The sequence below is a fragment of the Kogia breviceps genome, chromosome 6, assembly GCF_026419965.1.
Source record: "Kogia breviceps isolate mKogBre1 chromosome 6, mKogBre1 haplotype 1, whole genome shotgun sequence".
Taxonomy (NCBI): Eukaryota; Metazoa; Chordata; class Mammalia; order Artiodactyla; family Physeteridae; genus Kogia; species Kogia breviceps.
Window position 1 is genome coordinate 27370598 of NC_081315.1, and position 18129 is coordinate 27388726.

An 18129-nucleotide genomic window follows, 5' to 3' on the forward strand; every position below is an offset into this window, starting at 1 on the left:
TCTGCCAGGAAGAAACCCCGCCCCCTCCCCCAGGGGCGGGTCCCACGCCGCCGGCGCACGCTTCGCGAACGGCAGTGCGTCCGACGTGGGTACGTCGCAGCCCGCCCCATCCCGTGGGAGAGGAGGTGCGGGGCGGACATTGCGTTTGCGCATAGAGATCTTTCCTAACTTTCTTACATTTACGCGTCTCTCCTATCTGTGCGGCTGGACTTGGAGGTTTCTGTCTGTTTCTCCTGGCCTTTAGGAGTGTATGACTTCAGCTGCGAGACCTCCTTCGGCCGACTCAGTCAGCGCAAGGGACGTGGGTGTGTATGAGGAGAGACGGTCAGGCAATTGTGGTGATGCTTAAGGCCTTTGGGTCGTGATGCATTAAATCTCAAAGCGGCAAGAGTGGAAGGAGCCCGGAGATAGCAAAAGCACCCTAAATGGAGTAGAGGAAATGCTTTCACTGGCATTTTAAAAATCATCCTCACAAAACTCGGTAAGGTGGACCTTTGGGTCATACTCATCTTACAGACCGAGAGGGACATCCTGAGAAGTTACTTGCCCAAGATCACAGAACAGTTCGTAGGATAGGCACGGCTCAACCCCGAGTCACTGGCTCCCTGTTAAGTTTTCTTTCAAACGAGCTTAGGGTTTATCTCACTGTTCGGTATATCACCACTGTATACAGGTTACATTTTAAAAGTTTTTTTACGTTCAAGTGTGGACCCTAAGGGGTAGATTGAGAACTTTTAAACGGAGGGGGGGTGGTGCGTAGGAATTACGGCTGAAAAAAGTCTCTTTTTTCCCCTGGTTTCATAAATGCTAATGGTGAGCATTTTACTTAAGAAACAAAAAAAATAGAGCAATTTTCCGTATCAAACTGACAAACTTTGGGGACTCCCGTCACTCTCAAAAGTTCATCGTTTATATGCCTTTTTGCCTTCTCTTTTGACCTGATTATCTGAACCACGCTTCCTTTGAGCACACATGTAAATCCTAATCAATTCTTCAAAGTCCAGATCACTAGATTGTGACCTGCTGCCCTAGTCAGTAAGTTCCTCAAAGGCAGGATCTGTTCTTAACCGTTTTTAAACTTTGCACCTAGCAGAGTCTGGCTCAAAGTAAGTACTCATATTTTTTAATTTTAGTGGAAACTACATCCCCCGACTCCTAGGTTTTGCATTTAGACTTTCCCAACCATTTAAGGTCCTTATTTCTTTCTCAACCTCAGTTGCTGCTTTACTAAATTTAAGATTGAATTGTATTTATTTCACTATGTAGAGGGAAGTCATCAATAACTGATCTATAGTAAGAATAGCAGAGAGTTTTGAGCCAAACTGAGAAGTATAGCCTGACAAACAGCCTCTTGGGTAGCTCTAAGGAACTGTTCCAAGGAAACATGGTTTCAGCACAGTTTTATATCTTGTCGGAACAAAGAATATCAAGCGCGAGAGGGGTACATTCTTTCAAGTTTTCAAAAAAGACAACATCACGTACACAGTGAGTCAGTATGGCCTTGTGCCTGGGAAGGGAGCCTTGTCATCTAAGGAGTGCTAGCATTGACCATTGACGTCCCAGGAAGAGGGAGACATTTATCTCTAAAAAATGGACATATTACTTCTGGACAAGTCACCCTTTTCTTTAGTGGTTAAAGCAATTGTACAATGTATGTTTAATAGGCCACAAAACAGGCTGTTCTGGTTAGCATAAAGTTTAAGTTAAATCATGTGTAAGCAAGAACGTCTTCCCCATACCTCAGTATATAAAAACTTCTTCCTTCATCTCCTCACACAACTGAAATGCTAAGGACTTAGAGAGTCCCAGTGCGATGTGGTAGAACGTGAAAAGACTTAAAAAAAAAAAAAAAAAAAACATGCATTCTAGTCCAAGCTTGGTCCTTTCTGGCCCATTTAAGAGCCTTTCCGGCCCATTTAAGAACCTTTCCTTAAGAGTCATTATTTGTAAGAAGGCCTAACAAAGCTACCTTTCCTTCTTTGGACACAAGATTGATATGACCATCAAATGAGATAGTAGATATAAAAGCATTTTATATATAATATATACATACTTAATGCTATGTGTTGTTACTATTATCTAGAGTCATTTAAAACTTAGCTGGATTATTACAATAAAAATTAAGTCACTAACACCTTTAAGCATTTGATCAGAACCCTATGCAACTCATATCCTTTAAGAGTCAGATGTAATTGGCTGGAATCCCTTTCCAGAAAGCAGAGGGAGACCTCCCAATCATTCTCTCCAGAGATTTTGGTTTGGAGAAATCACTTTAGACTTCATCTTTCTAGTCACCTCTTTGAGTCCCTGCTCTGTGTTATGCAATACTTCATTTTACAGATTATCTTGTACTCCAGCATCTGCTTTCCCATTCCACAGGGCGAGGTTTCTTTTGTTTTGCCTTGTTTTGTTTTTTGGTCTGTTTGGTTTGTGAGATAACCAAACTACCTAAAACATTTAGACTGCATGAAACTGAAAGTGGACATATTATTACCAAGTCAACATAGGCTGAGATGGAGGGAAAACTTGACAGGAAGTGGAGAAAGGGCAGAGAAGAAATTAAAGAAGCCAACTTGGGTTGTTTCATTATCTCCTACAGTATCAACCTGTGGGCAGTGACTACTGCTAAAAAAGTGCAAGGGGTGCTTCCTGTCCCTTCTGAAATACTTCAGATAACTTTGTGAGCTACTAGGCCTCACTAAGTTACATTGCAATTATCCTAGATAGAGAAATCACAGGTTATCTGCATTCCTGTGTAGTTTATAACTCAAGACACTCTCTACATAGGGAAAGTCACTTGAAAAAAATGGAACTGACACAAATAACATGGAACATTTGCTCACCGTAAGAAACTGAGATAGAAAACATATTTTAAAAACTATTTTCTTATTACCTCATTCCTAACTGAGACTTAGAATTACTCAAGATTATGTATATTTATTGAAAGTAACTGTATTTATTGCAATTACCTTTCACTTCTTTTGAAAGAACCCTGTATTTGATCACGAAGAACCCTGAAGCATGATGCAAAACAAATGCAGAATACACATTTTACTTCTTGATCCTTAGTCAAAGCTTTCTTTGAAAATATTGAAAGCATCGTTCGTTCTTTTGTTCACAATAGCCTTCCCCCTCCCCAACCAAAACTGTTATCTTTAACGACTCTTGAGAGTCTATTTGATTCCTTCATTTATATGCTCTTTTTTCACCCTCTTTTAGGGTCTTAAGAAAAACCTCACTGATGGAGAAAACCACTGCTGACTCAGAGGCAGGTTTAATTGTGGTTGTCTTTCACCATGTTCTGGGCAGCTTGTCAGCAAACCACACGCTTCAAACAAGGAAGCAAAACCAACTGAAGAGCTCTCAATCAGCTTTCCAGTGTGCAAAAACTGAAGGTTAATGGGGAGAGAAGGCTCACAGGAAGTTCATTAACAAGAGATAAACAGACACAAGGTATCTTGGGTTTATACATTCTGTGGAGAGTCATATCTTTTTGTGTGATCTTGGTTGTTTTTTATGGTTTGGAGTCTTGTTCTCAACTTTGTTCATTTTGGATCATTTGGGGAGCTTTTAAACAATATCCACACCTGGGCCTCATTTCCAAATTGCTGATTTAATTGGCATGGGGTGGAGTCTGGGAATGAGGTGTTTTTTTTTTTTTTTTTCGGTATGCGGGCCTCACACTGTTGTGGCCTCTCCCGTTGCAGAGCGCAGGCTCCGGAAGCACAGGCTCAGTGGCCATGGCTCACGGGCCCAGCTGCTCCGTGGCATGTGGGATCTTCCCAGACCAGGGCACGAACCCGTGTCCCCTGCATTGGCAGGCGGATTCTCAACCACTGCGCCACCAGGGAAGCCCTGGGAATGAGTATTTTTAAAGAGCTCCCTGGTGCGTCTAATGTGCATGCTAGGGGTGCAGGGTATGGGGCAGTCTTCTATAGGGGTTGTTAGGGTATTTGAAGTATTTAGGGTATGCGGTATAGGTATAAAGGCAATGTAGGGAGTAGAGATATAATTTATGACTTAACAAGAATTATGAAGAGTCTCTCAACTAAATTCTTGTGAGTTGAAGTGATTGTTATATGATGAAGAGTAGAATGTTCATCATACTGAATTACTTGTTGGAGAGAAAATTTTATAGTTTAATCAAAACAATACAGCCATAGGCCAGCTGCTTGGGTATTAAAATTTGCATTAATGCATTCTCACTGCTCAGTAATCCCAGTTTCTTCAATGTTTTCAAAGCTTTCACTATAATTGGGAATTTTGTTGTTGTTGTTTTACATAGCCCTTTCTAACTGTCCCATGTACATTTCAAAATCTAGAACTCAAAGTTAGATATAAAACTAACAATGGCCAGACCAATTCTGAGTTCAAAAATCTGAGTGTATGGGGCCTATAATAATGTGACAATAAAGTTCAGAGACACTGAGAGAGAAAATCCATGTATTGAGTGCTGCTCTACACCAGACACCATGCTTGGTTCTGGAGAACCTGCCTGAATCTCCTGCTGGAAATGCCAACCAAAGTGGTGGTGCCAAGGATGGATTCCAAGTAATCTGAATAGAGCATGTCCTAACAAAACACTCAGGAAAATGCTAAAAATCCATTTGAGAGGAAAGAATCTAAAGCTGGGAGTCACCGCAACTCTTTGTACTCCTCTCCCCATTCCCCATCAATCACTGCTAGTCCAGGTCCCAGAAGGAAAAAGACTCAGATGGCTTATTAATTAAAGAGAGTTTAGGGCTGCCCTGGTGGCGCAGTGGTTGAGAGTCCGCCTGCCAATGCAGGGGACGCGGGTTCGTGCCCCGGTCCGGGAAGATCCCACGTGCCGCGGAGCGGCTGGGCCCGTGAGCCATGGCCGCTGAGCCTGCGCGTCCGGAGCCTGTGCTCCACAACGGGAGAGGCCGCAACAGTGAGAGGCCCGCGTACCGCAAAAAAAAAAAAAAAAAAAAAAATAGAGTTTAACCAAAGGACTCTTTACAGAGGTCAGGGAAGTTAAGGGAGTCAACAAGGTTTGTGAGGTACCCACAGACCTGAAGAAGCAGAAGGAGAGGAGTGTATTACCAGAACCAGAAAGAGTTGTAGTTATGGAGAGGGACCACCTAGATGGACCTGTAGCCATAAGCAGCCATAAGCAGAGGAGAGAATTCCCTGACCTTTTTCTCCTCCTGCCCGCCAGTCTCTTACTAATGCCTCCTACTAGCAGAACCCAATCCAAAGCCAGCCAGTAAGGGATTTGGGATGATACAGTCCAGAGAGTCAGCCACCCTCCAGGGCACAGAGCTGGGCAAAGAAAGGTAGAAAATGGTGCTGTAGGGCAAATGGAGAATAACCAGCATATTTACCAAGTTTTACCTCTTTACTTCCTAAATTTTTAAAAATCTGCCCTCTCCTCTCCATGCTTATTACCACTGCCTGTGTTCCTCCTCTTTTAATCTTTCATCTTGTCTGTTATAATGGCCTTTTCATCATCCAGCCTTCAGTCATGCACCCCTTAAATTTATCTTCCATGCTGAAGCTAGAACAATCTAAAAAGCAAATTTCCCATTCAGTGGCTCCCCAACACCTATAGCTGTGTATTATAAACTTTTAAAAAATTATTTGTGTGGAGAATAATTCTAAATCCTAATTAAAGATTTCCCTTAGAAAAGGGGAAGCAAGAGTCATGTTGAATGTGTAAGTTTACACACTGAGGTTGTTTGGTTTAGAATGTACATTTGAAAAAATGCATTAAAGATCTGGGGTTCCTTAGTGGTTAAAAGCCCCAAGAATTTCTACTTATAGGGTCCTCCCTGAGCAAAATAAAATAGTTGACCCAATTAGAATTGACCCGTGTTAGTAAACGAGTTGATAAGGGCACAGCCTCAACTTCTTTTGTAGCAACCTTGGGGGAACTGGACCATCAAAGTACAGTAAGTTCCCTACACACGAACGAGTTCCATTCCAAGAGTGCGTTCGTAAGTCCAATTTGTTCATAAGTCCAACAGAGTTAGCCTAGGGACCCAGCTAACACAATCAGCTATATAGTACTGTAATAGGTTTATAATACTTTTCACACAAATAATACATGAAAAACAAACAAAAAGTAAAGAAAACATTTTTAATCTTACAGTACAGTACCTTGAAAAGTACAGGAGTACAGCACAACAGCTGGCATCAGGGGCTGGCATCGAGGGAACAGGCAAGAAGAGTTACTGGCTGGAGGAGGGGGAGGAGGTGGGAGGTGCTAGAGCTGAAGGATCCTCAGCAACTGGAGACGGAGGGCGAGCTGCCATTTCACTCGCTCCTGACGTTGATGGCACAGGTTCTGGTTCCTTGCTGGATTCAATTCTATCTACCCTCTTGAAAAAATGATCTAGTAATGTCTGGGTAGTAGCTGTTTTTTTCTCATCATAGATGACATGGTAGCACTGGGTTGCATTTTGAACGGCTACTGCAAACTTCGTGTACCATGCTACGTTTGAGTCCTGTGCCTCAAAAACTAACAGTGCCTCCTCAGATAAAGAAAATCCCCTTGCCATTTCCTGCGTCGTGAATCTCTTTGGTTCTTCAGTTACTTCTTCTTCCTCTTGTCTCTCTCTTCATCCTTTCTCTGGGCCTCCAATTCCTGGCGCTTCTTAGCAGTACCAGCTACATCACCACTGCTTGTATACTTGCTTCCGGACATCCTGGGCTTGAAATAAAGATACTGCACTACTGTATACAGTACTGTACAGTAAAGCACACAAAACACAACCACTTGCAGAGGATGCACATGTGTGACAACGTGTGCCAGGCACGTGAACTAACTTACGTGATTGGACTTGCAAATGCACGTTTGCATCTTTGAAAGTTTGCAACTCGAAAGTTCGTATGTAGGGGACTTACTGTACAGGCATTCTTTTCAAATGGTAGAGATGAGATAAATTGACTTTAGAAAGACTAAGCCCTGGTCCCAGGCTAGGCTTGCTGGGGTTGGCCTTTTACACCCTTTGCATTGAAGGACTCTCTGTAAGACCCACTTTTAAGGAGACGCTTTAGCTCAGTGATTGTGAGATCAAATACGGGAGCCAGACTGTCTGAATTTCAATCCTGGCCCTGCCATTTACCACCTAGGTATCTGGAACAAGTTACTTAGCTTCTATACCTGAATTTCCTTATACTTAAAATGAGGATCACACAGTACCTATCTCTCAGCTTCGTTGTAGTGATTAAATAAGTTAATGCAGTTATGGTACCCAGAACATATTAAGCCCTTGATGAGTTGCTGTTCTTACTCCTGCTCCCCATGGAGCAGAACTCTGATGATTCTCAGAGGAGCCAGGCTTCCACCCAAGAGGAGCCATATCTCCTGCCAGTTACATAAGTCTTACACAATGCTTGGACTTTGAGACCTCTAACTAGGGGGAAAGAAGACAAGAAGTCTTTCCTCCTCTGCCTACTGCCTCCCAAATAAACTGACATCTGCCTTGAGAGCTGAACAATAAGTGCTTAATTCTTTTCTCCCACAGTTCGGTTAAGGAAAGGGAGCAAATACAGTGTTTTTCTTGGTACAGTAGATCTTAAATTGTGGTAACAAGCCCACAGAAGGGTTTTTGAACTTGGTAGAAAGCAAGTGATCACAGAAGATTCCTGTCAACTAATTTTTGTGCAAGGTACTGATTGGATGTGAAAGATCATAAAAAGCTATGTGGAAATAATAACTGAATGTCTCATCTTGTGATTCGTCTTCAGAGCAGTTGGCTTAAACTGTTCAGCACTCATGCTTTCCAAGCTAATGATACCCTCTCCAACCCCGTTATGTGTGTGATTTTGTTTTTTTGGTTTTTTTTATATGTGATTTTTTTATTGATGCAGAAAATTCTCATATAACTCAGTATTTATTTGTGATTAAATACCTTACTAGGTGAGGAAGAAAGTATTTTTAAATCTAATGTAAGTAATTCATAAATTCCTACAGCAAACATTTTGCTCAAAGTTAAAAATCTGAAGTCTCTCCTTTTTTTTATTTTTTAAATTTTTTAAACATCTTTTTTGGAGTATAACTGTTTTACAATAGTGTGGTAGTTTTTCCTTTACAACAAAGTGAATCAGTTATATATATACATATGTTCCCATATCTCTTCCCTCTTGAGTCACCCTGTGTGTGATTTTGATAAACACCCCACACCTTTAGGTCAGGGAACTATTATGCAAATGATGCAATAAAGGTTAGCTGAGCTGTTCCCCTTGAAGTAGGTGTCAGAACCAAAGCTGTGAAGCCCAGCTGGCCTTCCATGCCCTCGCCCACTCAGTGAACCCTGAGGAGCTTTGTTTAGCCCAGTTTGAAACTACTGCCCTGTAAGGTTAAGTCTAAGCTCCTTAAGTAAGTCCACGTTACATGATTTGGCTCCCACTTCACCCCTCCCTCTAGCATCAGTCTTCAATATTTCCTACACACTATCCTCATTCACACTTTTGCTAAGGCAGTTCTCCCTCCCTGTATATAATGTGTTCCATTTTAGTTTGCTCTGCTCACTCCGTATCATCCTTTCTCAGTTCAAAATTCTCCACTTCTCCAAATTGCTAGTTTAGGTAAAGCATTCTTTCTCTGATTTCCCGTAGTCCCCTATCCATAACTGTGTTTTAGCATTTACCCTGTTGTATAAATGAAATGATCTGTTTATCCTCTTGACTAGAAAGTGAGTTCCTGGGCCTCAGGGAGTATGCCTTATTCATTCTTTATCTGCAGCATTCAGAATAGCAATTAGAATTAAAGAAGTCATTAAATGTCTGATGGAACTGAGCTGCAGGCCATGGCAGGAGGACCAGAGGAAAAGAAAGATTCGGTACATGTGTAGAGAACAGACTCTACAGGAGTTGAAACAATTATATGATTGGAATAGCAAGGACATGAGGAAAGGGGAGAAAATGAAGGGGATGCCAAAATGTTTAGCATGAGCAACTAGGTACATGGTGGTACCATTAACCAGGATAGGCAGTACAGGCCAAAAGAAGAAGGAGAAGAAAACAGATTTGAAAAGAAAGATGATGAGTGAAGTGGCTGTGTCTGAGGTGTCAATGGGACATGAAGTGAAGATATCCAGTGGGCAGATGAGTAGGTGTGTCCAGAGCTCAGGAACAAGATCTGGCCTAGAAATATATTTGGAGGTTTTAATTATGTTGGCAGGTTGAAGTTGTATGAATGATTATAATTCTCCAGGGAAAGTATACAGAGGGAGGAAATATGCAAACCAAAATGTAGACTGGGGGAAAAAATTGTAGACTAGAAAGAAAGCAGCAAAGCCTCTGACTGGGAGAATCTTCTGAATACTGAGAATGAAAGAAAGTAAGATAGTGCATAAGATGGATCATCAGTCTAAGGAATGGTTAGAAAATGAGTTGCGGGCTTCCCTGGTGGTGCAGTGGTTGAGAGCCCACCTGCCGATGCAGGGGACGCAGGTTCGTGCCCCGGTCCGGGAAGATCCCACATGCCGCGGAGCGTCTGGGCTCGTGAGCCATGGCCGCTGAGCCTGCGCGTCCGGAACCTGTGCTCCGCAATGGGAGAGGCCGCAACAGTGAGAGGCCCGCGTACCGCAAAAAAAAAAAAAAAAAAAAAGAGTTGCCAGTAAGACCGGGGTCTCTCCTAAATGCAATCAGGACAACAGCATATAGAATAAATGTAAGAAATATGAATAAATTATGTTTTCTCAATATATTATAATTCACCTTTATGATGAGAATTTTTTATGACTCACTACAAATGGGAGTAGGAAAGTTAGGATTTATTGATGTTTCTCAGGGGAGTCTATATTGAATGCATTCTGTATTGTAGGCACTGTTTTAAATAATTTAATGTTTCACCAGCCAGCATCTCCCCTCTCTTTTTCTGGGAACTGCTTGTATTAGCTTTCACCAGGTTATGCTATATTATATAACAAACAACTCTGAAAATTCAGTGACTTAGAAAACAAAGGACTAATTTTTGCTTATGTTACATGTAGACTACAAGTTGCTTACAGTGCTGCTTCAGGCTTTAGGAAGACTATGGCTGTGCGCCATGTGCTGTCTCATCCTGGATTCCAGGGTGAAGAAACAACTCTACATGAGACTTGCCCAATCTCATGGCAGAGTGGGGCAGCCAGGGAGCTGCCAGAAAATCATGGTGCCTCTTAAAGCTTCTGCACAGGTGTCACATCATATGGCTAAGCTCAACCTCAGTGGAGAGGGGATATATACTCTTTCCACAAGGAAAGGAAGCTTCAAGTCACATATACGTGGAAAGTGAGGAGTAAATAATTGGGGGCAATAATACAATTTACCACCCTGTTCCTCTGGTCAGCTTAAACCCTGTAGCACCTGTGGGAAAATTGCATGTTCTTTCATGTTCCCAGTCCTTTGGCCACAGTTGATTTCTTCAGGGTTAAGGACATAACCCAAACATCTTCTAACAGGAATTGAGAACGAAAGGGGAAAAAAAGTAGAATCTTGGTAGCCAAATTGTAAGATGTAAAAACGTGGGAGTTATCAGTGACCATGTTCCTCACCATATGGAGGAAACTAAGCTGCAGTTGCAGGGAACAGAGCCAACACAGAGTAAAGTCAAACAGGGACAGAGAGGAAGATCTTATTCCTGCTCTTCCTATGGTTTGGTTGTTCAATCATTCCTTGGATTCTGTGAATTACGAAGTTTTCGGTTTTGTCTAAGCTGAAGCTGAATTGGTTTCTGTCATAGTGAAATCATGATTCATGCGCATGTGTAATTTCATTTAATCCTAACACCAATACTTTTAAGTAGTTACTGTAATTGACATTTTATAAATGAGGCTCAGAATTAGAGATGGAAATTCTCCCTGGTACCCTGCCTAGAAGAAATATTTTACAATAACACCCAACTGCATTATTCTACCCTGTGCTCACCAAGCAATTTTTTGACCTGGTCTTTTCCACGGGTCTGGGAAACAGAGACCAAAAAAAATGATATTGATTATCTGATATTGGTTATCTTGCCAGAAATAGTTTGCATTATGAAATAATTTATTGACATGATTTATAAATTAGTTTCTTCTTAGTTTGGTTAGCATGAATCATTTCTGAGAATTAGAGGTAACTCTTTAGAGTTTAAGGATCTGAAAAGTTGAGGGTCATATTAGAGCTAAACCTTCTCAGGATCTGACCTTGCCTAGACTTGTACGACCTCTTTTGGACATCTTCTTAGCTACACAGCTGCCATAAACTAAGATTCCTCAAGATGTCAAAGATAGAGGTTCCACCAACAATTGAACCCTGGCCACAAAACTGAACTTTCTAATGAGTTGTATCTCAACAAACATTTTTTTAAATTATCAGGCAAAATTCCAAATGAAAAGTGGGCAAAAAACTGTCAGAATCAACTTTCTTTGAACTCTGGAAATTAGCCAAAGGCCTGCAGCAACCTGGCAAAAATATTTATTTAAGGAAAATAGCTGATTCTTAGTAAGTACTAATGGGATTCCAGTCCCATCCCCCTCTCCTTAGATCAGTGGTAGCTGTGAGAATAACAGCCTGCATTCCTGGTACCAGAGTGAGCAAAGAATTGTGATTAGTTATTTGTTCTAATCTGCCTGGGGGCTTCCTAGAATAGTGGCTTAAAGACGTGTCTTTATTTTGTCTAACTACAAACTAGCCTAGTGCTAAATCTCCTTCCCAGGAGTATTTGTTGAAAATATTTACTGTCTAATATCTTAGGTTACTACTGCCTACGGTGATCACTAACAGCAGGGACAAACAGCAGACTAAACAAAAAGCTTGTGAGGAAAGGCCGGGGAATGAGTGTCCAGTAAGGGCTTACAAAGCTCTGACAAAGTCCTGAGAATGTAGAAGGCCAAATGCATGCGTAGGGCTGTGTGCATGCTCAGGAAAAAAAAAAAAAAAAAACTCTGAAATTTTCACCTCCCGCTGACCTTAAGGCTGTAAGAAAGCAGGAAATAAAGGCTAAGGTAGAATTGTAAGGTTCTTGGCAAGTGTTGAAAGTAGGCCACAACAAAACAATGTTGGAATTATTCCAATTAATAACCTTACATTAGCATCTAAGTGTTCAAGTGAAAGGAAGAGTCACATGTCTCTCACTTTAAATCAAAAACTAGAAATGATTAAGCTTAGAGAGGAAATCATGCCGGGCTGAAAGCTAGACCTCTTGCACCAACAGTTAGCCAAGTTGTGAATGCAAAGGAAAAGTTCTTGAAGGAAATTAAAAGTGCTATTCCAGTGAGCACATGAATGATAAGAAAGCAAAACAGCCTTATTGCTGATATGGAGAAAGTTTTAGTGGATCAAACCAGCCACAGCATTCCCTTAAGCCAAAGCCTAATCCAGAGCAAAGCTGTAACTCTCTTCAACTCTGTGAAGGTTGAGAGAGGTGAGGAAGCTGCAGAAGGAAAGTGTGAAGTGAGCAGAGGTTGGTTCATGAGGTTTAAAAAAGGAAGCCATCTCCATAACATAAAAGTGCAAGCTGAAGCAACAAGTACTGTTGTAGAAGCTACAGCAAGTTACCCAGATCTAGCTAAGATCATTAATGAAGGTGGTTACACTAGACAACAGGTTTTCAGTGTAGATGGAACAACCTTATATTGGAAGAAGATGCCATCTAGGACTTTCATAGCTAAATTGGAGAAGTCAATGCCTGACTTCAAAGCTTCAAAGGACAAGCTGACTCTTGCTGGTGCCAACACAGCTGGTGACTTTAAGTTGAAGCCAATGCTCATTTACTATTCCAAAAATCCTAGGGTCCTTAAGAGTTATGCTAAATCTACTCTGCTTGTGCTCTATAAATGGAACAACAAAGCCTGAATGACAGCCTATCTGTTTATGACGTAGGTTACTGAATAGTTTAAGCCCAATGTTGAGACCTACTGCTCAGAAAAAAACGTTTCCTTTCAAAATACTACTGTTCATCAACAATGAACCTGGTCATCCAAGAGCTCTGATGGAGATGTACAGTGAGATTAATGTTGTGCATGATAACACATTTATTCTGCTGTCCGTGAATCAAGGAGTAATTTCGACTTTCAAGTCTTATTATTTAAGAAATATATTTTGTAGGGTGTAGCTGCCATAGTGATTCCTCTGATGGATCTGGGCAAAGTAAATTGGAAACCTTCTGGAAGGATTCACAGGTGCCATTAAGAAACTTTGTGATTCATAAGAAGAGGTCAAAATATCAACATTAACAGGAGTATGGAAGAACTTTATTCCAACCCTCACAGGTGACTTTGAGGGGTTCAAGACTTCAGTGGAGGAAGTAACTGCAGATGTGGTGGAAATAGCAAGAGAACCAGAATTAGAAGTGGAGTATGAAGACGTGACTGAACTGCTGCTACCTCATGATAAAACTTTAATGAATGAAGAGTTGCTCCCTAAGGATGTGCAAAGAAAGTGTTTTCTTGAGATGAAATCTACTCCAAATGAAGATGCTCTGAAGTTTGTTGAACAAAAACGTAGGATTTAGAATATTACATAAACTTCATTGACAAAGCAATAGCAGGGTTTGAGGAGACTGACTGCAATTTTGTAAGTTCTACTGTGGTAAAATGCTATCAAAGAGCATTGCATGCTGCAGAGAAATTGTTTGTGAAAGGAAGAGTCAGTGCGGCAAACTTCATAGTGTCCTATTTTAAGAAATCACGGGACTTCCCTAGTGGTCCAGTGGTAAAGAATCCACCTTCCAATGCAGGGGACGCGGGTTCAATCCCTGGTCAAGGAACTTAGATCCCACATGCTGTGGGGCAACTAAGCCTGTGCGGCATAACTATAGACCCACGCACTCTGGAGCCCACACCACAACTAGAGAGAGAAAACCCGCAGGCCACAACTAGGGAGAAGCCCAGGCTGCAACGAAAGATCCCGCCTGCCGCAAAAAAGATCCCGCGTGCCGCAACTAAAACCTGATGTAGCAAAAAACAAACAAATAAATATTTTTTAAAAAAGAAAAGAAATTGCCACAGCCACCCCAGCCTTCAGCTGACCACCCTGCTGACCACTCTGATCTGTCAGCAGCCATCAACATCAAGGCAAGACCCTCTACCAGCAAAAAGATTACAACTTGCTGAAGGCTCAGATGATGGTAAGCATTTTCTTAGCAATAAAGTTTTTAAATTAAGGTATGTACATTGTTTTTTTAGACATAATGCTATTGCATACGTAATAGACTGAGGTACTGTGTAAACATGACTTTTGTATGTACTGAGAAGCCAAAAAATTTATGTGACTCACTCTATTGAGATATCTGCTTTATTGCAGTGATCTGGAACCAAACCTGCAATCTCTCTGAGGTATTACTATGTTTAAGGACTCTGCCCAATCATTTGCTGACCACTAAGATAATAGAGACTTCAGGAGCCACATAAAACAAAGAATAGACTACAGAATTCATCTGTTTAGAAAAGTCATGAAACAATAACAACTACAATAAGCAGCAACAACAACAAATCCTTGGAAATGGAGAGTTGATACAATTATTATCACCCAAAGTCCATAATTTAAGATTCATTCCTGGTGTTGTACATTCTATGAGTTTTGACAGATGTATAATGACATGTATCTGCAATTACAGTATTGTACATAGTAGCCCTAAAACTCCTCTGTGCTCTGCCTATCCATCCTTTTCTCCCTCTAACCCCAGGCAACCATTCATCTTTTTACTGTCTCCATAGTTTTGCCTTTTCCAGAATGCCATATAGTTGCAATCATATAAGATACACCATTTCCAGATTAACTTTTTTCACTTTGTAATATGTGATCAATGTTCCTCTATGTCTTATCATGGCTTGATAACTTACTTCTTTTCAGTGATAATATTCCTTTTTCTGGATGTACCACAGTTTATCCATTCACCTACTAAAGGGCATATTGGTTCCTCTCATGTTTTGGTAATTATGAATAAAGCTGATATAAACATCCGTGTGCAGGTTTTGTGTTAGCATGAGTTTTTAACTCCTTTTTGGCTGAATACCAAAATCGTGATTGCTAGATTGGGTGGTAAAATTATGTTTCATTTTTCAGAAGGCGCCAAATGCCTTTCAGAGTGGCTGTACTATTTTGCATCCCTGCAAGCAATGTATGAGAGTTCCTGTTGCTGCATATCCTCAACAACATTTGGTGTAATCAGTGGTTTGAATTTTAGCTATTCTAATAGATGTATGGTGATACCTTCTTTTAATTTGAAAGTCCCTGATGAAATGTGATGTTGAGCATTTTTTAATATGATTATTTGATAACTGTATATCTTCTTTAATAAGATGTCTATTCATATCTTTAGCCCATCTTTTAGTCAGGTTGTGTGTTATTGTTGGGTTGTAAGAGTTCTTTGTATATTTTGGTTAACAGACCTTTATCAGATCTGTCTTTTACAAATATTTTCTCCCACTCTGTGGCTTGTCTTCTCCTTCTCTTGACTGTCTTTTTGCAGAGGAGAAGTTTTTAATTTTAATGAAGCCCAGGTTATCAATTCTTTCATGGATTTTGCCTTTGGTGTTATACCTAAAAAGTCATCACCATGCCCAGGGTCATATAGATTTTTTCCAATGTTATCTTCTAGGAGTTTTATAGTTGTGCATTTTACTCTTAGGTCTGTGATATATTTTTAGTTAATTTTTGTAAAAGATATGAGGTCTGTGTCTAGATTCACATTTTTCCATATGAATGTGCAGTTGTTCCAGCGCCATTTGTAGAAAAGTCTACCTTTGCTCCATTGTGTTGCCTTTGCTTCTTTGTCAGAGATCAGTTGATTATATTTATATAGGTACAATTCTGGACTCTCTAGTCTATTCCATTGATCTACATGTCTATTCTTCTGCCAGTACCACACTGTCTTGATTACTGTAGTTTATAGTAAGTCTTAAGGTCAGCTTGTGTCAGCCTTCTGACTTTGTTCTTTTCCTTCAATATTGTGTTGGCTATTCTGGATTTTTATCTCTCCGTGTACATTTAGAAACAGTTGTTGATATCCAAAAAATAATTTATTAAGATTATTAGGATTTCATTGAATCTATATATCAAGTTGGGAAGAACTGACATCTTGACAATATTGAGTCTTCTTATCCATGAATATGGAATATCTATTTATTTAGGTCTTTGATTTCTTTCATCAGAGATTTGTAGTTTTCTTCAACTAGATCTTGCACATATTTTGTTAGATTTATACCTAAGTATTTCATTTTGTGGGGAGGGGTGCTAACGTATGTGCTATTTTTTAAAATCTCAAATTCTGCTTGTTCATTGTTGGTATACAGGAAAGCCATATACTTTTGTATATTAACCTTGTATACTGCAACTTTGCTATATTGCTTATTAGTCCCAGAAAGGTGTTTTTGGCAATTATTTCACACCTTTTGTATAAACAACCATGTCATCTGTGAACAAAGACAGTTCTATTTCTTCTTGAAACTCTATACCCATTGAACAATAACACCCAATTCCACCCTCCCTGCAGCTGCTGGCAACCACCATTTTACTCTCTGCTTCTCTGAGTTTGACTACTCTAAGTACCTCATGGAAATAGAATTATATAGAATTTGTTTTTTTGTGACTGTCATTTCATTTAGCATAATATCCTCCAGGTTCATTCATATTGTAGCATATGTCAGAATTTTCTTCCTTTTTAAGGCTGAATAATATTCTGTTGTGTGTATATATTACATACAATGTATGCATCCATTACTGGACACTTGGGTTTCTTCCATGTTTTAGCTGCTGTGAATAATGCTGCCATGAACATGGTTGTACAAAACATCTCTTTGAGACGCAGCTTGCAATTCTTTTGGGTAGGTACCCAGAAGTGGAATTGCTGGATCTTATGCTAATCCTATTTTTAATTTTTTGAGGAACTACCATACTGTTTTCCACTGTACCATTTTACTTTCCTACCAACAATACACAAGGGTTCCACTTTCTCCAAGTCCTTGCCAACACTTTTTATTTTCTGGTTTTTTGATATTAACTATTCTACTGGATGGGAGGTGGTATCTCATTTTACTTTTAATTTGCATTTCCCTAATGATTAATGTTGATCTTTTTTTTCATGTGCTTATTGACCATTTATATATCTTCTTTGGATAAATGTCTATTCACGTCCTTTGCTGATTTTTGAATCGAGCTGTTTGGTTTTTTTGTTGATGAGTTTTAGGAGTTCTCTATACATTCTGGATATTAATCACTTATCTGATAAATGATTTACAAATATTTCTTCCATTGTGTGGGTTGCTTTTTTTACTCTGTTGATATTGTGATTATTATTATTCCTTGCAGTAACATAAGTTATCTGTAAGGTACATGGTGTAATGGAAAGAGCACTGTATCAGGGGACTTGATTTCAAGTCCTGTTCACATTTATTATCTCTGACTGAGGTATAGAGTCCTGGGTTTGAATTCCAAGTCTACCACTTATTAGCAATCTGAACTCAAGCAGAATTTTGAAACTTAGTTTCCTCATCTGAAAAATGGATAATATAATAAATCGTACCTTGTATGTTCTTGTGAGATTAACAATACTATACATAAAGCACCTGGCACATAGAAAATGATTATTATTTGATATTATTTTAGTGGGATTTTTCCCCTTTGAGTTGTTTTAGTTGTATACTTTAGGAACTTAGGGAGAGATTATCACAGAGTGGTTTTTAATCCCAGTAAAAAAAGAGTAAGACCACTTAGTACCGTCCCAAGGAATAGAGATAAAAAATAGTGGATGGGATACAACTTCATGGGATACCTTACCTAGTTCTTTGATAAAGGAAAAAGAGATGGAAAAGACAGAAATCAATTATGTCTAATTTCAATTTCAAAAGTTTCCTCCTTAGTCCAAGATGTTCAGTATCAAGCCATATGTTTGATGACATTGGCAGAAGGCAGGAGGAGAAATCCCAGAATGTTCTTTGTAGCAAATGGAAATATAAGGAGAATCATTTGATAGCAAATTTTTATCTTTCTCTATGGCGTATAATAAATATATACGAACCCGAAATTCTTATTGGATATTCAAATTTGTAAATAGGCAAATTACCTTCAAGTGTAAATGTGGTATTCAAATAGTAATTTAGAAAAATTTTTAAATCAATATAAGTGGGACTTCCCTGGTTGTCTAAGTCCTCATGCTGCAACTAAGGGCCTGCGTGCCACAATGAAGATCCTGCGTGC

At 39.8% G+C, this 18129-nt stretch overlaps 1 long non-coding RNA gene across 1 annotated transcript; it reads left to right on the top strand.

The window, feature by feature from the left end:
• The first annotated feature begins 94 nt into the window (after window positions 1-94).
• On the top strand, window positions 95-17179 carry LOC131758521 (uncharacterized). Its single transcript, XR_010841190.1, has 3 exons — window positions 95-481; window positions 3220-3453; window positions 14236-17179. It is a non-coding gene; the product is annotated as an uncharacterized lncRNA (long non-coding RNA).
• The last annotated feature ends 950 nt before the right edge of the window (window positions 17180-18129 follow it).